This window comes from Xenopus laevis, chromosome 9_10S (assembly GCF_017654675.1).
Source record: "Xenopus laevis strain J_2021 chromosome 9_10S, Xenopus_laevis_v10.1, whole genome shotgun sequence".
NCBI lineage: Eukaryota > Metazoa > Chordata > Amphibia > Anura > Pipidae > Xenopus > Xenopus laevis.
In genome coordinates this window covers 62,577,920-62,605,634 of record NC_054388.1, presented here as the reverse complement: position 1 = coordinate 62,605,634, position 27,715 = coordinate 62,577,920, and the positions used below count along the sequence as shown (strand labels likewise).

Genomic DNA, 27,715 nt, shown 5'->3' with positions numbered 1-27,715 from the left:
ATGGGGATTGAACTGATCTGCCTCTTCGCTTTCATTCTGAATGGAAAAAACCACGTGCAAGGTAAGAAGAGAGTTAATGATTGAAGCAATTAACTACCTGTTAAATAATAACACCTTGCACTGTACTTGTGTTTGTCATAATATGGAGTGCAACACAAGCAGGGGACAGAAGAGAGAAGGGATTGTACCCGCAGGTGGTTGTGTCTTGAGGGCTCTATGCATATAATTTGGATTGTAACAGAGTGGCACTCTATTGAAACACCCCAGCTGCTATGTAGTGTGCCACTGTGTTTACAAAATATAATTTGTTTAGGTTCTTGTCAGTGCCTGCCACATAATAATTCACTGAATATATCCAGTGGTGCCTTGTCTGGGACCCTATACTGTTCTAATCCACTACTAATCCACTTTTTATGTTATTTATGTGAATAAAAACTCCCAGGGCTGTTTTGAGGGTTGTTGGCGGGCAGAGTTGAAAATGGGCCCAATATATATATATATATATATATATATATATATATATATATATATATATATAGCCACAGTCCCTTCACAGAGGCTCTACTGCTATTATAGGCAACATCTCTCCCTACTATACCTGCTATCCCACAGCCACAGTCCCTTCCCAGAGACTATTATCCCACTGCTACTATAGGCTCCATCTCTCCCTACTATACCTGCTATCCCACAGCCACACTCCCTTCCCAGAGATTATTATTCCACTCCTACTATAGTCACCATCGGCTTTCGGCTGATGATTAAGTGTCCAACTCTGACTACGGGGGTGTGGGGTTGTTATTATTATTATTATCCAGCAGATTGGAAAGTCCTACATTTTCCCCACATCACAACATATGTTCAGTTATGACCTGCATATTGACTATTGCCTATTCTGCCTTGTAGATATAACAATATTTCTAGTAACACTGACCCCCCTGAAGGGGAATAACTTCCCCAAAACAGTTTTTTACACAATGAAAAGAAATGTAAATCTAACTAAGTTTCCAACATTAATTAAAACATTTTGGGCATAGGAACCACAGTAAAATTGGAAATTGTACACAAAGCTGGCTGTCCATGGTGGGATAATTAGGAGATTTCGCATGGCAATTTCTACTGGCAGACCCTACAGCAATATCAGTTAGGATTAGAGTCATCCTGAATCTTTTCCATTTAACATCTTTCTTGTACTGTAATTACAGACAAAACTAGCACAAAAGGATGTAGAACTGGAATCAATAGTTAAAAAAAATTCTGGCAGTTGGCAAGTGAGCAAAAATTAGATCAGAATCTTCATAAGTTACAATAAGATAACTCACATACCCAAAAATAAATAATTCTTAGAATAATCTTTTGTATGCAGTTAAAGGGGTTGTTTACACTTTTTTGTCAGTACAGTTGTTTTAGGTTCACCGTTAACAAAGAATTTTTTCAATTGCTTTCCATCTTTTATTTGTCACCATTTTTCCAAAATGTCAGTCCTGTTTCTAGTGTTTCAGTCTGGCATCTCAGTGATCCAGGAGCATCTGAACTGTTACAATTTGCTACATTTAGTTAATACAATTTATTGATAGATATTTCATCAGTCTCTGGAGAATATTAGCAACTATTGTATCAATTCTAACAGCTGCCTTTAATGAAACTCACGGATTCTGCTCAACAGGGACAAAGGTAACAAATGCATTAAAGTGGACCCGTCACCCAGACATAAAAATCTGTATAATAAAAGTCCTTTTTAAATTAAACATGAAAGTCAATTTCTTTTTTTTATTAAAGCATTCATAGCTGTTGTAAACTCATTTAAAAATATCAGCTGTCAATCAAATATTGTCTGTCCCGCCTCTATGCCTAGGCATAGAGGCGGGGCAAACAATTACTTTCACTTTCCATTCAGTACTTCCTAGATGTTACTGCTCTCTCCACATTCCCCCAGCTCTCTTAACGATTTAATTGTGTAACCAGGACATGGGGATGGACATTGGGTCCCTGTCCCCTGGTGCACAAACAAGATTCTGAGATGATACAAGGCTTATCTTAATAACAGTGTCCACAAAATGGCTCCTTCCTGGTTACTATAATTATGAGTTCCCAGACTGATGGAAAAAATATTTAAATAATGTATATAGTGTAATTAAAGTTCATTTTGCTTGACTATCATGATAAAATAGGATTTGGAATAATTTTGTTTGGGTGACGGGTCCCCTTTAACTAAATTTATCAATTTAGAACAGTTACAGAGTCGGCAACCCCCTGCCCTGCTGCTTTAGAAGGTGAAAAATATAACTAATATAGAAAATAGAAATAAAGATCTAAAGTAATTTGAAAAAGTCTTTATTTCTGGTGATCTATCTAAAACCAACTGAACTGAAAAAAGTGTTGGTGAACAACCTGAAAAAATTAAAAGCCACCAGCGTTTTTTGGGATTTAGAAAAATGTTCAACTATTTTTTTAGGAAGTCCTATCTACTCTAGCACTTTGCCTGGTCTGAGGTGGCAAAGGCAAGTCTGGCACAAGAGGTAACGTTCAGTAAAATCCGCATCTTAGTGAATTTGCATAGTTACTTCCATTCACCAGAGAGCAAATTCGCCCAGGGTTAGGGAGCGAAGTACGGTTAGAGTTTATCTCGTTAACCAGCAAAGTTACACCAGCGACCGTTAATAAATCTGCCAAGTTCAGTAATGATGTCATGCTGGCGAATTTTCGCCAGCATTAGTCACTTTAACCTTTAGTAAATTTGCCCCACTGTCTTATTCATATTACATACACTCATCTATACCTCATTAATACCTCTTTTCTCCCATACATGATGACTAAGGTAAAGCCATACCAGGCTTTTACCAGTTAGGTGAGCAGAAGGTTCCACTAACACCTGAGGGCACTGTGAATTATCCTGGTACCATGGTGGGTCAGCCTGACACTAGCCATTTGAAAAATATTTTGTGATCACTCCATGATATTCTTCTCTTTGGAAACTTTGTTTAGTCACTGTTCTACTAATGTTATTTCATGAAAATGTTTTCTGATTGTAGACTGTGGGTTCAGTGATTTGCTTTTAATGGCCCAATATTGGCCCCTTTTTAATGTTAATTGGAACAAACTAGGCACAGACTGAAAACAGCAACTGACTGGAGGTGCCAGGGGGTATCAGTACCACGATCACCACCAATGGAGAAGACAATAAAATTTTAAATGGAATCCCAGATTGGGTGTATGAAGGTAAATATTTTAAAAATCACATTTTCAAAATTTAATTAACGTTAATGAAAAAGAAAAAGAAAATTAAAACAAGATTGCAAATAAATCAGTTGAGGTTATTCTGCTGGATAGCAGGGAGATTAGGGCCTTTTGCTCTAAACCAGGGTTCCCCAACCTTTTTTATACCAGTGTGCCACATTCAATTGTGAAAAGAGTTGAGGAGCAACACAAACATGAAAAAAAGTTCATGGGGGTGCCAAATAAGGGCCGAGAATTTGTAGCCCCTATCTGCACTGTCAATTTAAAAGAGGCTCTGTTTGGCAGTACATCTGGTTTTATGCAAACAAAACATGCCTCCATAACCAGAAATTCAAAGTATCTGCTTTAAGGCCACAGGGATGAACAGCCATGGGGGTTGGTGGGCCAGGGGTTAGATATCACTGCTCTAACCATGTACAAACTTTACTGATGTGGAACAGTCATAACATATAATTGTTGTTCTATGAAAATATTTATATATAGTGATACTTTGTTCCCTGCAGGAATATCCGTCAGTCGGACAGCTAATAGAAAAACTAGTGGAAAACAACATTCATCTCGTTTTTGCAGTTACAAACACACATCTTTCTTTATACGAGGTATGGTTTCTCTCTATCTCTCTATCTCTCTCACTAGTTGATTTGATGCCCATAAGTAACCTAAAGGGCTTCAAACATTAACACAAATGCCAAGTAACATCATACTTAGAAGGTAATAGTCCCCCAGCAAAAATCTTTTTGGGGCTACATAAAACTCCAGGAAGATGACAATATACTGTGATTTAGCTTGAAAAAATACAAAAGTCCATCAAGTTCAGCCCCTCCAAACTGACTGTAGATCTTAAGATTCAATAGCCTTGGATATTATGCTTGCCCAAAGAGACATCAAAGCCACTCTTTATAGTAATTTCCATAGCAGGTTGATTTAATAAGTCTGCCACAAGAATCACAAGCTAATGCAATTTGACACTGTACACTGGAAGTGAAGCAATCCATACTATGGAAAGGTTAGCTGCAACTTGCACCTGATTTGCACGCACACATATTGTGTTTATTTTGATGCATCCAGCACATTTGCAGCTGATGCAACACCCCACATAGCTGCAATTGTGGATACTGTATTATTGCAAAAAAAAAATTGCATACAAAGTGCCTCAAAATTCTCCATGTGTCCTAATGGGTCCTATATGCACAAATGAACATGCCTTTGACCTACCCTGTCCACCCAATCTCTACTTCAGATCATCACAAACCCACCGAGCAGCCCAAACCCCAGAACCCTAACTGCCACTGCAAAAACCTGTGTGCCCCCCAATGGCAGCTCCAGGCTAAGACATTTGTTGAAAAATAATCTTTTGTATTTATTTAATGGGTCGAAGAACAGGATTTTAGTAAAGTGAGTTCTGACTTTTATTTTCCAATTGTTTATTAAAAATGCTGTCTAAATATGCAGGGCTGCTCCTGCCATGAGGCAAGGTGAGAACCTGTGCAGCCTAATTCCAGGGTCTACTGTTGGACTTTTGGCAAAGGGTTCTGGGAATGCCCTGCAGCTTATTATTAATGCATATAAAGTAAGTTATTTCATGACTGTGTTGTCCATATAGAAGCTAACTTGCCACTTATGAATCCCACACTAGTAATGTGTGGGTTGACTCGAAACCAGAGGTGACCAATGGGTTGACCACTGGTTGGGTGTATTTGGGTTAAAATGTGGCCAATCATTGCAGGTTAGTGTTGGTGCAGGTCAAACTGGGAAAGAGCTTTGGGTTGGGTGCAGGTTAAAGTTTTACTGCTTAGGGTCGGGTTGAGTTTTTCTTGACCCTCAAATCACTATTTTCCTAAAACAGCTCTGGAAAATAAAACGGGTTTAATTCTTAGCTTATATTTAACCTCCGTGTACAAATGATTTAGTGCAAACGTCAGCTCCAATTTGAGATTTCAGAGAAAAGTTCAGTTCTGTTGCTCCTAGCCAGAAGTTCACCACAGTTGAGCTCTTTTGTGTTGCTTTCCATTTCAGCTTTTCACAAACTGGCTGAATATTTTAAAATATTTATTGGACAGTTACCTACAGTGCAATAAGGCACACAGTGGCCATATTCACCCACACAGCAAAGCATAATGAATAGATTCCCACGTCTGTGCCGTGCTGTTGGCCTCAATTTCCATTCATATGCATTGCAGGCCAGCCTGAGAAACAGGAGAGGAGGTAATTTTCTCTCAAAGAGATGCAAGTGGGCCCCTCCAGCTATGGAAGGGATTCCGAAATTCCATTACAGAACAATTTTGTTTCATGGGGCTTCAAATAATATGAATCCGTTTTCTGTTTAAGTGTATCAGCAGCAAAAGCGATAAAGATATGTTGGATCACGCAGAGCTGGTAATGAACTCCGGCCTTCTGCTTTAAAGGCCCAAATTAGCCACCAGCCTTCTTATCCTTCCTATCCCAGCTGTGTAATCACATCTGACATTAATGGCAATGTAATATGACATACTATTTTATCCGCAGCTTCTGGCTAATGGGCCAGGCTTACAAAATAAGGCTACCCATGACAGAGGCTATTATAATGCTGTTAAGTCAGAACAATGGGAGGGAAAGGGGAAATTCAATTTAGCAATGCAAAAAAACATGCCATTTATAAAGAGAGCAGAGATACTACAGAGCCTAAGGTTTTCTGTTTGGTGACAAACCTAACGTGGATTTGTTTTTAGGCTTCAGTAGAACTAATATTAAAATAAACAGTGTTAAAATCAATATCATTTTCCCCATGTAGTTTAATTTCATATAGACAGAGCCTGATTTTTGTGTTTGGGGAGGTTAATTAAAGAGATATTCTATACAGATTCCTTCATAGTATACCAGGGCCAGTTCCATGTATAATACCCCAGCAAGATATGTACAGGGACAATTTCATACATCCCTGGACACACTGAGGGATAAATACAGTGACAATTCTATATATTATGCACCAAAACCGCATGGTAGTATAAATGCAGTTTTTATTTTATGTATTATAAACCTTGAAAACATGGCAGGATAAATGGGGTCTTCATACTGTATATATTATTTCCACCAAGAAATTCATTGGTGTTGGTTTTCGGGAGGCTTATATCCTCTAGCCTTCATTAAAATCCCCCCATGATTTATACAACAGATGAAGTCTTCATGGGATTGGTAATATCATAACAACCTGAATTTAATTCTGATGAATAAATTCTGCTAAGTGCAGTGTTATCATACAGGTTTATATTTTAACTTCTCTTTATTTTGACGGTTACAAACCCTTTAACAAGTGATAATGCGTGTGTTGAACTGCAGTCTAGTCAAGATTGGATTCTTAAAGCAATATGTCCAAATATTTGTCCAGGAATCTTTCTGTGACCTCTATGCCCATCCCTAATTTCTTTAGGGAGATTTCAACTGAACAAAAAGGAATGAATTCCTTGCTATCCTACAAAAACATGGCAGGTTAATGGGGAAAACGGGAGAGCAATTATTTCACTTACCACTTGCTCCAGTCGTGTATCTGGGATTTTTTTGTGTCCCACTCTTATCAGCTTAAATGGGAATACATGCCAATCATTTTACTGGAAGTAAAATAATTTTGGCTTTGGGTCTGGACTGAGGCATGGGTACAGGCCTGGACTGGGAGTCAAAATAGGCCCTGCCATTCCAGGTACACAGAGGCCACAGTAGGAGTACCAGCCCACTATATGGTAACTTTCTATGGAACCATACAGCAGCCCCTCTGGCATTTGCCAGAACCCACAGATTGCCAGTCCGGGCCTGCATGGGTCCATGGCTACTGCCCTAATTGCCAGTGTTCTGCCACTCCAGCAGTCTGATAAACATGGAAGGGGGACCTGGAGTGTATACGAAGCAGGCAGATTCCCAATCGAAGATGCTTATTTTAAGTGGGTCACTGTCCCTAGAGGAATGGGGGAAGTTTTATGGAGCAGTGTTGCTTTAAGAACCCTGATATTGCTGGACTGCAATTCTCATCAGAACTTAACTTCTTGATAATAATTTATGTACTGTAGTGTGCTGGGAGTCTTAACACAGTAACCAATAGGTGGAATAACAAAGCTAGGAGTGGCTGAACAGGGGCTGTTATCTTAAAGCCCTGAGCTTCATCTTAGTATGTATGTATTATAATCACTACATGAATACACAGCGCTGTAAAGTTTGCATACAGGGAGGACAAGCATAATCATAAATACTAAATAAGCAACCAGCATAGTAATAAATAATTATAACTATAAAGAGATTAAGTGCCATGTTGTGATAAAAGATCACAGTAGACACAGTACAGTCTTAGTGATAATTCTGTAATAATCAGAATCATAAATAAACCTTTTTTTGAAGATTTATGGGCTTGATCCTGTGGCAAACATCATGCTCCGTTGGTTCTGCATGTTATATTATATCAGTGCTCAGACTGGTTTATTAACTTCCGTGTTGTTCAACAAAAGCCCAAAGATTCCCTGCAGCGAGCGAGAGTGAAGCTGCTCTTTCATACAGACGAGCCTCCCATCTTCTCACCATTATGTAAATCTGCTAAGAGGATTATTTTCCATTATGTTTTAATGTCTAAGTTGTTTTCAGCTAGGTTACCCTGATTTATACAAATATTTGTTTAGTGAGCCATGAGCACTCATCTCCCAAGGCGTCAATGGCTGCCCCTGCAGGTTCCTGCTTGTTCACTGTAATACAGGATAAGTCATGCATCATTCTGCATACGGATGTGTTTTATTTAAGATTAATATCATGGTAATGGTCCTAGCAGAACAATCTTCCTCTTATACAAAGAACAAAGTCCAGATCATGCAAATTGTGTTTATCCTATAATAAAATGGGATCTAATAAAGCATGAATATAGATGTGCTTAGTCTCTTTGTGTATCTTCTGCTATTCTTTGCTTGGCTTCTTGTCATATATCAAGGTGAAGCTTGCACTGTTCATTTTATACCTATTTCTACCCTGCTGATTTAAACTCTCTTAATTAAATATGACCCTATCACCCTATGGGGTCATTCATGACTGCAAGTACAATGTGCAATTTCAGGCCCAACAGCCAGCATGTCCAGCCCTAGGCACCAGACCAACCTAAGCATTGGACCTTAGAGCACCCCCAGTTTGCAGAAGTGACATCACATGCACAGCTGCATGTGACATCGCTTCTGGTGACATGCAACATCATATTCGCCAGTAATGTGCTCCTAACCCCTTAGCCACTGGATTTACTCACAAATCTTCGGTGGTGGCTGGGGAGATTTCTTCTGTCACAAAAAAAATGTAATTTATTATATAGGTACCTGATGGTCACCTCCTTACAGCTGCTACGCTAGGTATAGGCCCTCAGGTGTCTATATATAAATATGACCCTGCCATTTTTATCCTGTACATATTTCACCACTGAATCAGGACTGATTTGGAAGTGATAAGGATTTTGTGCCCATTGTTGATACTGACAACCTGGGCAGGCCTGGCAAAACCCAGGTCAAGGGCTGCACAAATTAATAGGCAGCCTGGGCTCAGAGCAAAATATATAACCCTTTTTTGGGCAATATGCCCTGTGGCTGTTGAGTAATTCTCTTCTGCACTGCAGGCCTACTGATGTGAAAATTAAGGGTAAACAGGAGCTCTAGCTCATAAAGCCCATAATGATAAGACAGTACAGTTCTGGGGAAGGCAACGGACTGTAACTAATCTCCCTGGTTCATAGGCTAAATCTTGTCTAGGATTATTTCATAGCTGGTCTGACATCCTTAAACCTGAGCATAATTGTGGGGTAATAAATACACATGACTTAAGATATCCCCCACCCTCAGCAGGCAGGCAGTAGGAAAGTCTTGCCTTAATTTTTATGCCTTATTTTATATGAACAGGAGGCAAACTTAAAGGGGGTCTATTTATCAAGGTAAAAAAATATATATATAACAAACAAGGGAAAGTTGTGCTCACCACTAATTTTTAAAACCATTAGGCGGGGGTGCAATGAGGGTGTGACCACAAAATACATATAGACAAATACAAGAGTCCTCTGCACTCAACCCATTATCAATATATTTAAGACAGAGATATTTTGTGCATACTGCTACTAAAAAATGCCTTACCCTTTAAACAAAACAGGGATTGTTTGTCCATATATTGCAATATATTTAAGCTGGCCAACTACGTCAAAGTCTATTTGTATTTTAAATTTTTTTAAATTTCCCATGCGCCAATCCCAATTAAGGGGAGGGGACAGAGGCAAGGAACAGCAGTGGGCCTAGGGGCGCCCTCTATGTAAATCCGACCCTGACAATAAGGTATCCTTGCAACTGGCTTAAAAATGGACACAGAGATTAGATGCATTGAAGAGATTTAGCAAAAGGCTCTTGCATCCATAGACACTCTTTGCACTTCCCTATAGTTGCCCTTGTTATCGGTGCAGCCATCATGCCTCTTGTTCTGAATTGCAAGTGTACCTGTTGAAATTGTATCCTATTTGTCAAAACTACAAGCACAATTGCACGCATTTTGACAAAGCAATTCCCCCTCATGGCCATAATTAACATTGCAGAGAAAATGCTGCATTCTGAGGTTTAAAAAAAAGAATTGGGCCCAAAATAGCACTGTGCATACTGCACTTGCATTGATAAATAACCCCTAATAACTTAAATAACTACCCCCGTGTGCCAGGCTAAGGGTCTAGATTAATGACATCAGAAGGCAGGGCAGATGATGTGTGAAAGCAGGGTGGGTGCCCTATGGGGACAGACAGATAGCATTTCGGGCGAGGTTGCTAAGAGGCAGGTAGGAAGGCAAAAAACATCTCAACAGGCTGTGTTTTGTTTGGGTTTCCAAGCTGCAATACCCAGAAAGGCAGTTTTGAACCAGACAGCCCATGTAAAAACTGTACTGTCTGTCCAAAACCGGACAGGTGGCAGCTCTTACCCGGCTTTTTTTTTTAGTGTAGAGTGCATTGCCACTGACTTACTGCTTTTTCCCTGGTACCTCCAAATACAGGTAGGTGCAAGCTCAGTACAATAATCACTGAAGAATGCACCCACCTAGAGAGGGTATGGGTGTGGGCAGCAAAAGGAAAGAGCTGAAGTCTACATTGAATTTCCCAAGGTTTTTATAAAAAGAGGTCATCAATTAAAGTCAATGAGGGTGTTGAACAAAGTCTCCTTCTTTCTTAAACTTTTTCTTCAATGCAGAATACCCTCTATCGCTCTACTTTCCTCCTTTATTGGGCAACCATAAACCACAGACACCATGGAAACAATAATTTGAATTTGCAGACTGCCTACGTGCCCATGTTATACTTCATATTTCTCTTGTTTCCATTCTCCCAGGAAGCAGCTTCCTCTTCACCTTTTCCATATGCCTTATATGCTTATAATAGTTGTTTGGCTTGAACAAATGTTCACTAACTCGGATCGCACTCCTCACGTAATTGCTAAAATTTATAAGACACTGATTTGCCGTACCATAACACCAATGTGCACTTCCCGACAGAATTGGGAAAAAGAATTGAGTCATACTTTTACAGACGAAGAATGGGAACTCATAGTGACAAAGTCGTATACATCCACCAGATGCTCCAGACTGTTGGAAAATAATTACAAGATGCTCTCCCGTTGGTACAGAGTACAGAGTTTATCTAAGATTTTCCCCAATGTTCCAGATGTATGCTGGAGGTGTGGTCAATCAGGCGGAACTCTTTTACATATTATGTGGCAATGCCCTAACATACAATTGTTTTGGACTCAAATTGAACAACTGTTACCTCGATTCACAGATCTACCTATACCAGACTCTGCACCTTTTTTTTTCTTTTGCACTGCAATGAGATGTCCCCAGCACAATATAAAAATGCTCTTATTTCTACTTTGGTAACAGTTGCAAAGTCATTAATTCCATTATTTTGGAAATCGAATCTCATTCCTACACTTAAGGACTGGGCATTTAAGGTCAACGAGAGCCACCAGTTTGAAAGTTACAAAGTGGACATTAGTAAGCCGAAGCAGCAGGAGAAGTTCACTTTAAAATGGTTCCATTGGGTACAGTTTGTTGAATCATCAGAATATCTTGCTCTTGTAACATAAATGATACAGAAGCATTATTGCAGTATTGTTGAGACCCCTGGCATTCGAATTGATTACCACATGCCTGTACTTTAATTTAATTTAATTACATACACCGAAATTTCGAATTGTAACATGTGCCTTGACTTTATGTTCTGAAGATGTTTTGCCAATAACATTTCCTGTGATGTTCTAAAAAAGAAAACCAAAATAAAGAATTTAAAAAAAATAATAATAGTTGTTTGGCACTTGTGATGACAGAACAGACTAAAAACTATTGAAGTTGTTTGGTTACTGGTACAGGTAAGGGCAAGCATTCTTTTCCCTGGGTATAACTGTTAGTCTTTTGTGTTTGATCAAGGAATTGAGGTTGGAGATTGAGCTTGAAGTACTTGGATACACAGAACAACACAACTATGCCACACAGCATTGCCAGCATTTAAAGGTTGGGGACAGAGTGAGTACATTCCCACAGGCCCCTATGCTTTTTTTTTTTATTTATACACAAAATCAATGCAAAATCAAACATCCAAGCATCCAAACAGTTAACAGGGGCCACAATGCTCATCTGTTAATACTTACAAACAATCAAACAGGGTGCAGTCCAAGCAGTTAGGGCAAATTAAAGGGGAACTCCACAAAAACATAACTTTTTGAAAAGTAAAAACAATTTCAAGTAACTTTGCAATATACAACAATTAAAATATATGCAGACTTCTCATGATTTTTAATTGTTTCTGACAGTTGTCTAAGACTAGGCCCCTGCGCTTCTGGTGCTCTCTCTGACTACTTTGCTGAGCTGGCTGAATACTGTTACTTTGTATCAACACTGAAACAAAATCAGCTCTCGCATACCCTAGATTAAATGAAGGCAAAGATAACTGGTGTACTGAGGTAGAGCTTCGGCCGCCTCACATATAATGCTCCATAAAAAGAATTCTAAAGGCACACATGACTAATTGCAAGCAAGATTGCCTTGCGTGTTTAATGTGGAGTGCAATGTTTCGGGGTCATGCCCCTTTATCAAGCATCATGATAAAGGGGAGTGACCCCAAAACGTTGCACTCCGCATTTAATACGCAAGGCAATCTTACTTGCAATTAGCCATGTGTGCCTTTAGAATTCTTTTTATGGAACTGCCTGCCAGGATTTCAAATGATGCAGAAAGAAGAACTGTTAAACAGCTGGTTTTCAGCATAAAAAATGGCATTTATTCATACTTTTTGAAGAAACAGGTAACTGTGATGAGTATATTAGGGGTGTCTGTGTTATGTGGGTCTCCTTATCAAATTTTGGTTTGGAAGCTGGAGTTCCCCTTTAACACTTCTTTGGAATCCACCACTATTGAACTGCATTTAGTCACTATGTTTGATTATTTAATTGAATTCATATTCTGAGTAATTCAGGGCTAGTGGCCAATGTACCCTCCAATGTGAATCCCGTCTGCTCTGTGCACACTTGACACTTGCTTGCGCGCAGCCTATCTGTACTAGATTAGAGCCAATCCCAAACTGTCTATGAATTTGTTAGTGGTTAGAACATTTTGATGTGTAAGAGATCTTTCCAGTCTAATTTAATTTCCTTTTATTAAAAGGTGAACAGGAACCTCGAATCTGGGATGGCAGTGGATGTGATTTACTTAGACTTTGCTAAAGCTTTTTATTCAGTACCACACTGGTTAAATTAAGGAATATTGGCCTGGAACATAGTTTTAGAACTTGGATAGAGTATTGACTGAAGGTTAGACTACAAAGAGTGGTGATTAATGCAATGTTGTTAGTGGAGTACCGCAGGGCTCTGTACTTGGTCCCTTGCTTTCCAACTTGTTTATTAATGACCTGGAGGTGGGCATTGAAAGTACTATATTTTTGCAGATGATACAAAATTGTGCTGAACTATAGGTTCTAAGTTGAAAATTGAGCAGCAAACTGGAAAATGAGGTTCAGTTTTGATAAATGCAACATGCATTTGTACAAAGGGATGAAATACATAGAGATAACATTTCATTTATGTTATTCCTTCCTAGGTGTCTTTCAGTGTAAGCATAATATCTGCGTCTTGTGAAAAACAACCCCGGCGCATAGTAATAAAATCTGTGGGCCTTGAAGAGAGCCTGGAAATTGAGATTGAGTCTGAATGCACATGTCAGTGTCACAGAGAAGAGAGAAGCAGTAAATGCAGTCAGGGGAATGGGGCCCTTGAATGTGGAGTTTTCGTTTGCTACCCCCCTTACTTGGGAGACCATTGCCAGTGCAACAAAGGCTCCCTCAACAGTAACTCTTTCAAGGGACTGGACTCATGCAGTGGTAGAGGGTAGTGTTACTGCTGCCAGTGTATCTGCTATCCTTCAGTTTACTGGCACATTTATGGGTCCCATTGTGAATGTGATGATTTCTCTTGCATGAGGCACCGAGGAATAATCTGTGCAGGTATTTATTACTAACAAAGATTTGTTTATGTGCTTATATTATCTGTATGTTTGGTGTGCAGGGAGGACAGGAGAGATGGAAAAGGGTTAGAAAAAGCTAATAGCAGAGAAAATACTGCAACACTATCTCTAAATGTGTGATTATTATATACAGATTTTTATTGGTGTATGAACTATCAACATATAATTGAGCACTGTTGCTGACCAAACTCTACAGTGAGCCACAGTGCTCAGCATTTACCTGTAAAACTAGTTATATATTGATATATGGCATTTAGCACCATTTTGTACAGAAACTGACCAAAAATGGAAAACCAACCACTTGTGCTCATATGTAATGATTTCACTATTTTTTAATTTGCATGCTCAAACTTTCAAAAGCTTCTCTTTCTGTTTACTTTTCAGAACTTAAAATGTCAAAACAGGCCAAATTCAAGTCCAAATCTGCAATCACCGAATAATTATAATTATAAGAGCAACGGTAATAACTATATTAATATATCACAAACAAAAATATAGTTCACTTGTAATTAATGTTCACTCACTTGTATTACCCAATTTCAGGCTATGTAGAGGTATATAAACCAGAATTGGGATACTTAAAACAAGAAAAAGCAGTAAAACCCCACACTACCTTATATATATATATATATATATATATATATATATATATATATATATATATATATATATATATATATATATATATATATATATACTGTATATAAGGTATATATAACTACAGCACTAGCACCTTTTTTAATTCATATAAGAACCATGAACTTTTAGATTATTCATCAATTGAAAGTCAAAGCACCTAATTTATAGCACTTTAATCATTTTAATTATTTGTATATAACACAATCGATTGAAATACCATTAATTGTATGTTGGTGCTAAATTGATTGAGAACTAAGCATATGATTATAATAGCACTAAGCACTTATATAATTAGATCTCATTTAATTTTAGTATATTAATACTAAATTACTATTTTAATACTGTAAAAGTTTATTATGCCGTCTCTAAGAACATTTTCGACATATACATTGTTTTTATGATCTAGTTTTAAACATTTATATATTTATATTTTCATATATTTATACACCATAAGGGTAATATTGTGTAGGTTACTATGTGTCACTATATAAATTATAGCAGTTTTAACTGTAAAATATTGAAACAATGTATGTTTGATTCACAGGTCACGCCCGCAAAAGGAACATATCGTGATAACCAAATATAAGGGCACACATGGGTTAATACATGCAATTAAAAAATGGGTGTGGTCTGGTGATGGGTCACTGGTGGGTGAGTCCCTATATAATGTTTTCATTAGTACTAAGATGTATCTTGATAAAGGTCCCAGATATGGACCGAAACGTTGATAAATAAAGTAAGAAATTTTTAAAGAAAAATCCTGGTGTGCATCAGCATTCTATTACTATATATATATATATATATATATATATATATATATATATATATATATATATATATATATATATATATATATATATATATATATAAATCACAGCAATGTCCAACTCACAGGTCTTAAAAAGTGAAGAAGTCATTAATTAATATACAGGTATGGGACCTGTTATCCAGAACGCTCGGGACCTGGGGTTTTCTGGATAATGTATCTTTCCGTAATAGGCTCCTCATTTATTAACTATACTAGAAAATCATACAAGCATTAAATAAACCCAATAGGCTGGTTCTGCTTACAATAAGGATTAATTATATCTTAGTTTGCTTCATTGAAAGCACTTGAATTTTCATGCAATAAAGCTTTATGTATAGCAGCTGGACATCTGTAGACAAAAAGACAAGAAATATGGCTGTCCCAGTATCTGTATGGCTGGAGAAATAAGCAGAATAAAAGATTTCTCAAAATACAAACGATATCCTTGTGCCCAATTATACAAAGCATTCCAGTACAAAATGAGAAATGACAGAAGATTCCTCAGTTTAGGAGACATGCAGCTCTCTCCTTACAGTATATATTCCTTAGGCCAATTCTGCCTCCCAAAGCCTGGAAACAGCCATAAACTGAAAGCAATATAACTCAACTTGCAGACAGGAACAGTCTTTCGAGATTTCCTCAGTGCAGGATATGTGGCATTGGCTTCTGAATCTATTCAGTAACTTTTTATTTGAAGGATATTTGGTTCCTTTTAGCCCATCTCACCATAAATTCTGGCTCTTCTGTTTTACTTCCTGTAAAGTAATGCTTTTTGTCAATGCCAAGGCCATTCCCCATTTATGCATGAGATTAGAGAGAGAGAGAGAGAGAGAGAGAGAGAGAGAGAGAGAGAGAGAGAGAGAGAGAGAGAGAGAGAAAAGAAAAAGGAATAATCAAGAATAACATAAATGGTCACCATAGCAGAGAATAGGGAAGATAGAATATGAGCGAAGAGCATTGAAGAGTGTAAAGCAGATACTTGAGTTTTTGGTGGACCCATGAAAGCCTAGTGCAAAATCAGCTAGAGATGCTATTGGTTAGTGTCTATATCTGTAATCCTGTTATGAGTTTAAGGGCGACACAAAGTAATATTTTTCACCACTGATTCTCCAGGCCACAGAGACTGTGAATGTGGAGACTGTATGAGTTTTTGGTGGACCCATGAAAGCCTAGTGCAAAATCAGCTAGAGATGCTATAGGTTAGTGTCTATATCTGTAATCCTGTTATGAGTTTAAGGGCGACACAAAGTAATATTTTTTACCACTGATTCTCCAGGCCACAGAGACTGTGAATGTGGAGACTGTGTATGCCACAGCGACTGGAGTGGCCCATACTGTAACTGCACAAGGGATATTCAGACCTGTATATCAGAGAGTGGTGCCCACTGCAGTGACAGAGGTGAATGTGTCTGTGGCAAATGTATTTGCAACAACCCTGAAGTTTCTGGTGATTTGTGTGATAGATGTCCAACATGTGGTGATCCCTGCAGCGCAAAAAGGTAAATTGCACTCAATCTCTTTTTCTTTAATCCATTTTTATAGTGATCTTTATTTTATTTTATATTTTTTTTTTTTTGGTTTTGGATAACAGATGGCTAACAACAGTTAGTTTGCCTTCAGGGCAGTAGAGAGATCAAGGTCACACTGTAAGATCTGATTCAGGAAAAAGGATTATACATGAGATTTAGGTATGAGTAAAGCACCATTTATCATGCTAGCTCGTCTGACTAATGTTGCCCAAGGGAATGTCTCAAACTCAATTCCAAATTGTCAACAGGACAAAATGTGAAACCAGATTGTTGTTTTTTTCAATGTATATGGTGCATCTATGGACTAAGCATAGCGTAGGAGTTATCACTGAAACAAGGATTGTTCTGATGCCCATTGTTTTATAGAGTTTCACACCTCCTTCCGACTGACATTGATGGACGAGTTGTGTCTTCACAGGGCCTGTGTAGACTGCCATTTACTGCCTGTAGAAGAATGACAAGAGGAATGTGAAGAGACATGCAAGCTGGGGGATGCCACTGTCAGCAGCGCAGAAGGTTTGCAAGATTTGATTGATATTGCAAGGACGTCCTGTAGGGTATTCCAATATAATAGGATTAAAGGGCAGATAAACTTTCTTTATTAATTACTTTTCCAAAATACCTCTTTCCTCAGTATCATAACTATCATTGCGGTCTTGCCCTCTATCTCAATGGCTTTTTTTTTTTTAGGGCAATGGCATGTGTAATAATTCTGCAACTTCATCTAGGCGATAAATACCTCTGCAGGTGCCCAACTAAAAACTTTAATCAGTTTTCATTTGGTATGAACAATCACAAGGAAATGTACTCATTTGCCCAGCAATTATTGCTTGGAAACGTGGTAGTCAATGTTTCTGAGCAAAATATCACCTGGCACACAGGTACAGCTGCAACTCCATGAGATTTCCATATATGCCATCCTTACCATTCAAGTTGTGATAATCTCCTTCTACGGTTCTACCAGTCTTCTGGTTTTTTTGCTTGTCTGCTCAGGAGTGAAGGAGCTATACTCTTTCCTTCATTTGACAGACAAGATCATCTTTCAGCCATGTTATAGTCTTATTTGGCAGCACTGTATTTATGGGGGTGGCCGAGGCTGGCATGTAGGCATTAGGGAGGTGTGGAGGACACAGGGAGGGGGATGCCTATGACACAGACAATGCTATATCCATCAGCAAAGCCGCAGGTCTCTGAGTCCCAACTGCAGCTGTTTATTTGCACTTTACACACTACATTGCCATTACTAAAGGACCCCTATGTTTAGGGGTAGTATATGCTCCTGTGACCATTACAAAGTGAGCAAGGTGCAGTGAAAGCAAAACATTTTAGCATATGCCCCATCTTCTTGCATTTGCATCTTGAGTCCCATTTGTAAAGAAGCCAGGCATCTCCTCCATCTTTTTTCAAGTCACAATTTCCTGTTGTGCAAGCCTCAAACATCTGCTGATATCAGACTGTCTCATTTTTCAAGCCCAATTATTTTCTGACTCTTTCTATAAATATGTAAATCTCCCCATACATATTAATTCGGAAGATATCCTGCGCAAACTGATATATGCAATGTGTAAAGGAGTACCAAAAAAATAGCATTTCACATCAAAACACTGTAAAAAGTTGTCAGGTTTTATCATAAGCTAGAAGGCAATACATTAATTAAGTGATATTGTTTTTAGATCATATGAGATGTTCAAAGTAATTCAGGTGGACGTTATTCTTTGCAATAAAGGGAAATGCACTACAGATCTGGTAAAATCTGGAAAGAAATCCTCTCTGGACTTAAAACATCTACAATAATATGATCAGTGACCCTAGCAACCAGAAATGTATTGATTGAGAGTTTAGATTTACCATCACACAATACTATATTTATACTATACTTTTATATATTATATATAATACATTGTATTATACTTTACTATACTTTTCTCATTATTTAGGCCCTTTGCAGTATACTGACTCTTTTCTGCCCCCTTTATGCGTTTTGCCTCCTGACTTGCACATACAAAATGACCACAGTGTTTTTTTTTATATAAAAAATAATATTGGCATTTATTTTAGTATTTTTTTTAAAATACATCAATTTTGTTGCAACCCCTTTAAAGTGGTTGTTCACCTTCCAAAACTTTTTTTCAATTCAGTTGTTTTTAGATTGTTCCTTTTTTCAATTACTTTCCATTATTTATTTTTTACTGTTTTTTCAAAATCTAAGTTTAAAGTTGAATGTCCGTCTCTGGTGTTTGAGTCTGGCAGCTCAGTAATTCAGGTGCAGACTCTAAACTGTTATAATTTTGCAACATTTAGTTGATACATTTCTCAGCAGCATCTCTGGAGTATTAGCAACTATTGTATCAAGTCTAACAGCTGCCTGTAATGAGACCTAGGCATTCTGCTCAGCAGGGACAAAGATAAGAAATGTATCAACTAAATGTATTAATTTAGAAAAGTTTACAGGGTCGGCGACCCCCTATCCCAGAACTGCTTCAGAAGGTGAAAAATGACACTTTACACTTCAATATTAGAAAAACGGTCACACATAGAAAATAGAAAGTCATTGGAAAAAGTCATTATTTCTGGTGATCTATCTGAAAACAACTAGTTGTTTGAAGGTGAACCACCCCTTTAACCTTGAAACCGAGAGCACGGAATTATGTGTGTTATCTATTTATTTTCTTTGTAAAGGTTTTTATACTGTTCTTTCAAGCCTTCTGGCTGCTGGTCTCTAGGGCTAATCACATATACTGACTAGCCTGGTATTGAGAATAAAGAACGTTCAGCACTTGAAATTACCTCTAGCTGCCATTCCATGTGTTCCATAATGAACCTAACCTTCTGACAGTGCCCGGCACAGTAAATACTGCAGAGGTTTGAACTATCCATTTGTAATAAGAGTCCTTGCTCTTACCAGAATTTCTGGATGACTCTGAGTAATGGAGAGCAGAATGTACTCGGTGTAACACAAATGGCACAGTGATAAGTCTGCGGCCCTTTATAACAAGCTTTACAAGGAGTCGTTCAATAGGGTCCCCTTTCCGCCACTGACAAGGGCATTAGGTGGCCAATGCTGAGTGACACAGTCAGGATGCACAGAGACAAGAATAATCCCAGCCAGACGCCGGCATTGCCCTCTAATGGCAAGAAACAAAGAAATATTAAACTTGCTGCAGCAATTTCTTCTCCAGACTTTAATCTTAACTATTTGTGAGCGCTCGCTGACACCGAGATCCATCAGCTTGGCTCTTTTGATACCATACATCTTATTTGACCTGTCTCGCTTCCCCCCTCTCATTCCGTTCAGATTTCTCAGAGGATAAATCTATTTTGTGCTCCTTGCAAGGTGAAAATGAATGTGCTATTACATTTGGGATGGCGACGGATGAGCACGGAAAGAAAGTCATTTATAACATACGACAAAAAGGTAGGCATTTAATACTGTCTGTCAGGAATTATAATGTGACGGGGGAGAGCCTGACAAATTGCCACGGCCTTGAAAAAGACTTGGTGAAGGCAATACGTGTATATATACACACACACATATATCATATATATATATATATATATATATATATATATATATATATATATATATATATATATATATATATATATATATATACTGTATATATATATATATATATATATATATACTGTATATATATATATATATATATATATATATATATATATATATATATATATATATATATATATATATATAAATATCTTGTGCTTGTGCCGCGGATTGCTGAAAAAGGGCAAATGAATGCATTTTTGCAAAACACTATAAATTTGGAAGATGTAATGAGCTCAGAGCAGGCAGGGAATTGCAGATGGATTCTGCATGAACGCTCTTACTAGGAACATCAGTCAACAGCAGAAAGTGGTACAGGGAGTGAAGAAAAGTCCCCTCTATAGAGCATGTTCATGTCTATTTAGCACAGCCTAACGGGCAAGGGGAGTAAGGAACCTACCAACAGAGTGGTACATTAACTGGCCCACAGGTGAGGTATTAATACATGAAAGGTTACTACAAGATAATGATAACGAACTGCAGGAATCCACACAGCATTAAAGGGATTCTGTCATGATTATAGGTTATGGAGTAGTTTGTATTTCTAAATTACACTGTTTACAATGTAAATAATTCACTCTACCATGTAAAATTTAATCCCTAGCCCAACAAGTGTATTTCTTTTAGTTGTAATATTAGTGTGTACCAGGGAGCTGTTATCTGGTTACTTTCCCATTGTTCTGCTGATGAGTTGCTGGGTGGGGGGGAGAAGGGAGGGATGTGATATTATTACTATTAACTGATGCGTTTTGGGAAAAAACATGTTTTCCCATGACAGTATCCCTTTAATATACTAGCTGTGGCATAGTAGTTACGAACTGAAGAGATGCACATAATATCAATATACTGAATAGCTGCAACAAGGTAATAAGAATCTGTTGTACACAGTCTCAAAAATGCTTGGTAGTTGCTACTATAAAATTATGAATTGAATAACTGCAGAGATGTACATAGTAATAATGAACTGCAGAGATGCCACAGTATAAAATATTAGATAATTACTACCTGGTAGTAATGCTGAAATGCAGAGCTGACAACGCTCTCGAAATTTCACCCAATTTTACTGAACAAGTACAGTGTGTATTCAGTGATATTAATGTGTATGCATGCTGACATCACAGGGGGCTACACCCACAATCCCCATACACAATGTCAATCCAAGTTGACATCTCTGGAAATGAAAGATGCACACTAAATAATATACTAGTAGTTGTATCATAGTAGTAATGGTCAAATTCAGAACAAAACACTACAATTTTACTGGAAAGTTGCAACCTTGAATAATGAAGAACTGCAGATAGGCACTCTGTATTAATAGATTAAGTTGCTGCAGTATAGTAATATGGTTGTTATGTTTTGGTAGCCGATAAACACCACAATGGTGAACTGCAAAAGTGCACATGGTATCAACATGCTGTATCATACGATTAACTGCAGAAGCAAAATAGCATAACTGAGTTGTTGCAACATGGGAAAAATTGAAGAAGAGTAAAGATGCACATAGTATTTATATACTATTTATTTATATAGTCAAAATTTGATTAGGGCTCGTACTGACATGCATTTTTCCCTACAATCCCGTGTTCAATTTAAATTTGTTCAGCCTCAGGGGAGCGCAGGAGGAAATGCATGATATTCATTTAAAGGGGCCCATACTGACACAGGAGCACATAAGCGCCAAACGCAAGTGGAATGCAAAATGCTACTTTCAAGCTAAGTTTTCCCTGTGCTTTCCTGCATTCAGTTTTAGTGCATTTCACCGCAGGTGGGACACAGCATGTTGCGTTTCACCTGTGTTCAGCGCTTACATGCGTCTGTATCACTACGGGGACATAAGGAAGAGTCAGACTATGACTAAGTGTCCCTGGTAGACACGAAACGCCTTTGTTCTTAATTATGGAAAACAAAATGTAAGCTTTTTTACCATCTGACTCCGGCTTTACTGCTTTGTGGGTCCAGGTTTGTGCCAGCCTCATTTGAAGTTCCCTGGTATTTGCTCCCCTTACTGAAGGTCTAGGGAGTGTGCACCCGGGCTCCAGGTAAGCTCACTCAACGTATTTAAACATAGCATATACTGGTTATATATTTGTAAAGTTCATAAGGAAGTCGTCTGCATTTTTTCCTGCAATCCCCTGCAAATGAACGCATTAAGGGCTCATACAGAAATGATATAGCTAAATAACTTACATGGTTCTTTCGGGCTTTTCTGGTGTTTTTTCCCTTGTTCCCATGTGGTCAGTTTTAATGCGTTTCACATGGGATTGCAGGAGGAAATGCAATTTATTCTTTTAAATTGGGCTGTACTCATATAGGCACTTGTAAGTGCCAAACGCATGTGGGAAGCAACATGCATGTGTCCTTGTGAGTACAGCCCAATTTAGTAGAAAAGTGAAAAAGGAAGGACCCTGGATGATTTTTGGTTAAACACATGACAAACCCAGACTATGCCTCACTGAAATCAACCAAGCCCATTGCTGTACGCCTGCTAGAGTTGCCCCCTAACCAGGATTGTACTGGCCTGGACAGTAATAACTGTTTGCTGCCAATGTTATTTATAGGGAAGACGTATAAAAATATAAGATAGCTAATATTTTTTTTTCAAGAATACCGTAGGTGGCCTAACCCCTACTGAGGGTATAAATACAGATGACTCCCAAGTGTTGACAGGTCTTGGCTAAGCTTGTGGTAGCTTCAGTATAATAATAGAAGCAAGCAGGTAGAGTCCTGTGTAATACAAGCAGGATCAGGTAAAAACATTTTATGTGTATAGGGAGAATATTCAACCAGTTGGATCCACCTCATTGAGCAAAGAGCATATGAATCCAGTGCCTGTTAACAATGCAGAGGCCTAACCAGAATGTAATGTGCCCAACATCAAAATAATTTTGGGAACCCCTTAAATTCTTGGATTAAGACATTTTTCATAAACAAATTAGAATCACTTTAAAGTCAGTGTCCTACTGATTCCCTGGAACTCCCCCCCCCCCTACCAACTAAGGTTGCCACCTTTTCTGGAAAGAAATTCTGCCTTCCTATATATTTATCTTTGTCCCTATTAATAACATTCGGATCAATCTGCATTTTTACCAGCCAAGTGGCAACCCTATCTCCAGCAGCCGCATGGTCTGCCTTCTCAGTGTTTATTTACACTGCTGCCAAAATGTTTTCTTTTGTGAGCCAGATCATTACATTACCTGTTTAGCATGATGGCCCTTCTGCTATCAAAAACAAGAGGGTGCTGCTTACATTTTTTTTGCACTCCTGAATGGCCAGCATTAGCCAGTAACACTTCCTTGGGTTAACAAATATTATATCTAGTGGGTTTTTTTTAAAAAAAAATTTTACTAGCACCACAATCTGGCAATGTCCGAGTGTACTTTACATAACACTTCTGTTGACTGAAGTTATATTTGCTGTCTTTGAAGGAGAAAGTGCTTAGTACATTATTCCCTCAATGGATTCCAGATGCAGACTGTATTAATAAAGAAACTTGAGTTAGAGTGACACCTTGTGGTAATAACAGGAATTCAGAGCCAAATTGGAAGACAAATGAAGGGGCTGTTCATCCAAACTAGTTCATAGTTATCAGAACACAGAAGAGAGAAAAATATGTCCCAGTGAGGAGTTTTTCTTTAGTAGTGGCAGTGCAGGCAAAACAGACTTTGCAGGGCTTCATGTCCTATGCCCCATGAAATGCCAGTTTACACGCTATTCCTCCTTTTTTTCTTTTACAGATTGCCCTCAAGCTCCAATCGTTCTAATGATAGTCATTGGGGTCTCCATTACAATTGCACTGATTGGCATTGTTATCCTGTGCATCTGGAAGCTGTTGGTCTCATTTCAAGATCGTCGAGAAGTTGCTAATTTTGAAGTGGAAAGTATGAAGACCAAATGGGATTCAGTATGTATAATCTGGAGCTGGGAAGGCCAACATACTAACCTTTAAAACCCAAGAAGACCCAGCAGATATGAGAAGGGTTAGGTGTGATTGTGTTTTATTTAGTTGACAATGGGGATGTTGTTTGACTAACCAGGAGGGAAGTGTAAGGAGTAGAGTAATTAATTTTATGTAAATGTTAATTTTAGTTTACCAGGTGGAATTGTTAATGGGGTTGTTCACCATCAAACACTTTTTTTGTTCAGTTTGAAGATCATTCACCAGAAATAAAGACTTTTTTCCAAATACTTTTGCCCAAGTATCCCCAGGGGGTACGGGGTACATTACAGGTTGTGAGAGGCCTAGGAAAAACCCCAAAAGCTCATTTACATATTACAGCACATGTTTTTTGTTTTTTTTACAATACAAGATATACAAACGTGTGAGGGTTTCCGATTGGTCCGAAGATGTCCTCATTAATACTTTTAGATACAAGTTACACCCTCTTTATTGCCCAATTATTAAAGTATTACCATTATCACTGCCTTTATCCTGCTATGTGTTCTGTTTTATACATGGATGTGCACTGTATCTGTCCTGCCATACTGTATGTGCTGGGGGCATTATATATGGTACTGGCACTGTATTTATCCAGCCATATGTACTGAAGGGTTCTATACATGGTCATTACACTATATTTATGCTATGTGTTCCATATAGGGTTTCCACCTTTTTTTTTTTGGAAAAAAATACTGGCTTTTCTATAAATATAGATTTATATAGATTTTATTCTTAATAATAACATTGGGGTCAAGCATCATTTTTACCGGTCAGGCCAGTAAAATACTGGCCAGGTGGCAACCCTAGTTCCTTATGTAGACCCTGCATGGACACTTTCTTATACCATGTTCAATTTAGGGTACAGTGTCTCTTTAAATAGAATCTAAAGCATGAGGGCAGTGTTTACTGCATTGGCTAAGCATTTGCTTGGTTGCTGTTGGTTACAGACTTTGCTAGTATTACTACAAATGCCTATTTCCATTTTAACCCCTTTGAGAAACTATTCCGTTGTAGTGCACATATAGATATGGTACTACTAAAATAACTGTGTTATTGTTTTTCCTTCCCCCCAGGGTACAGATCCACTCTACAAAGGTTCCACATCAACATTTAAAGGAAAACTATACCCCCCAAACAATGTAGGTCTCTATTAAAAGATACTGAGTAAAACCGCTCATGTGTAAACCCTGCTTCATGTAAATGAACCATTATCATAATAATATACTTTTTTAGTTGTATGTACCATTGGGTAATCATAAATAGAAAATTGCCATTTTAAAAAATAAGGGCCGCCCCCTGAGATCGTAAGATTCACTGTCCACACATACAAACCACATGTAAGGTCACATGAGCCAATTAACAGACAGAGTTCTGCCTTTTGCTTCCTCACTTCTTCCTGTTGCAGTTAGTGTTGTAGTATTTATGGTCAGGTGATCTCTGAGGCAGCACAGATAGAGTCACGAAATGGTGGTTCAAGGCAAGAGATGTAAAAGGGCAATATTTATGTAAATATATATTCCAGTTTGGTAAGATTCTTTAATATGTCATTCAATTTGATATAAACTACCTGTTGCTTAAGCATTCATTTTGGGGGTATAGTTTTCCTTTAAGAATGCGACTTACAGACGACAAGACAAGAAAATCAATGGAATAGTATGAGAGGGCCCTGCAGCAACACGTGTTCATGGTTAAATACAAATCAAGAAGTTCCTTCAGATTCTGCTTTGTAGGGTCACAGGGCAAACAGGAGAGTGGCTGCACTGATTCATCTTGATAAGGGGATGGCTAGTATGAAAAATACTGCAGTGTATGAGGGCCTTTGGCTGGGCCGGCATGTTCCCTAGAGAGTCAATAAAGAATTATGTTTTTCTTTGCCGTAAAAGTCACATTACTGGGCCCACGTGACTGCATTTTAGTGCCATGTTTCTTAGATGCTTGGCAAAATAAATCTACCCAACACGGATGAAAATCTTCCATAATGGTAATGGCACAGGGGTAGATCAACTATGGCTCTCGCACACCCTTAGTAAATTGAAATAACGACACCTGGTGCACGAAGGTAGAGGATCGGCCGCCTCACAAACAGTCTAGCCGAAAGAATCCCAAGGCACACAGGATAATTGCAAGCGTTTCGGGGTCACGCCCCTTTCTCAAGCAAGCTTGACACGCAAAGGCAGCTTGCTTGCAATTATCCTGTGTGCCTTGGGATTCTTTCTGCAATGACACAGGGGTACCCATAGCTATGCTTACCAAAGTTAAAGGAAAACAATACCCTTTGGAATGAATACTTACCCAAAAGCAAATGTTTATCAGATTATAAAATCAGATTGACATATACAGTACATGTCCATAAATGTGTAATGTTCTATGTGTCACTCACTTATCACCTAGCTACCCTATCAGGAGTGATAAGCATACTTTCTCTTCTGCCATAGATGCCACCCTCTAATAGCAGCAGAATTCCATAACAATGATCATGAACAATGAACAAACATATCCAAGAACATGAAGCCAACAGCACATCTGCAGTTTACAGTTGAATATCACTAGTCAAAATGGAACAGTAACATGTTAAATAGCAGAAAGATGACTGAAACTGTAGAATTCCCACTGGAAAATGTCTTTACACCTGTGATTACATTTGGCCAGGCTTCTTTGGCAAGTGTTTTATGGAGGGATTATTTCCGATTTATTGAATGCTTACCAAAACCACTGCACAGAAGGTCAGGTCTCTCCACACATGATGCTCATGGATTTTCTTGCTGCTATTTACCCTGGAGACCTCGGTTTTGCCAAAACATGACACTACCGTTTATTTATGAAAGAACTGCTGAGCGTCACTTTACAAAGATAGTAGTCGGATCGGGGCGCATGCACAAAGTTGCCTGCAGCATCAAATCTGGGGGGCCAAAGGTGCATGGACAAGATTTCAGTCATAGTCAATTTGCAACCCCCCATTTTTCCATGCACTGCAAAGCCCCCTGACAACTTTCAGAAATGACCAGTGATTGTGCAGTCAGCTGTGCATGAGTCTAGTGTTACTCTAGTAAAGGACTCTAGAATCATATAACAATGCCCTTATAAGGTCTTCTGGGATTGGGAACCAATACACAGCACCCCTCCCATCTGGGTCCCCATATAAGCCCTGAGGGTCACAGATACGAATTCCCTAAGTTCATTCATTTATTCTTCACACCCACAGCAACTTCAAGGACCCTGCCCAGCCCTTGAAATTTGACCTTATCATTTAACACTGGTACACGTGGAGGAGAAAGATGACTACTAAGTTTATTAAGTTACTGTTTTTCTCCTTCTCTAACGAGACTTCTTTGTGTTATAATATTTGATGTTTTGTTCTTATATGTAATAAAATATGGATTTTGACCCAAAGGCTGGTCCTTAGGTGGAGTCAAAATATTGTTTAGAAAATGTTTTTGTTGCAGATAAATGAGTTCTATAGTAACAATACTTTGGCTTTT

At 38.3% G+C, this 27,715-nt stretch overlaps 1 pseudogene; it reads left to right on the top strand.

Annotated features, from left to right (window-relative positions):
• Positions 1 to 27,704, top strand: LOC108702265 (annotated as a pseudogene).
• Positions 27,705 to 27,715: the final 11 nt, after the last annotated feature.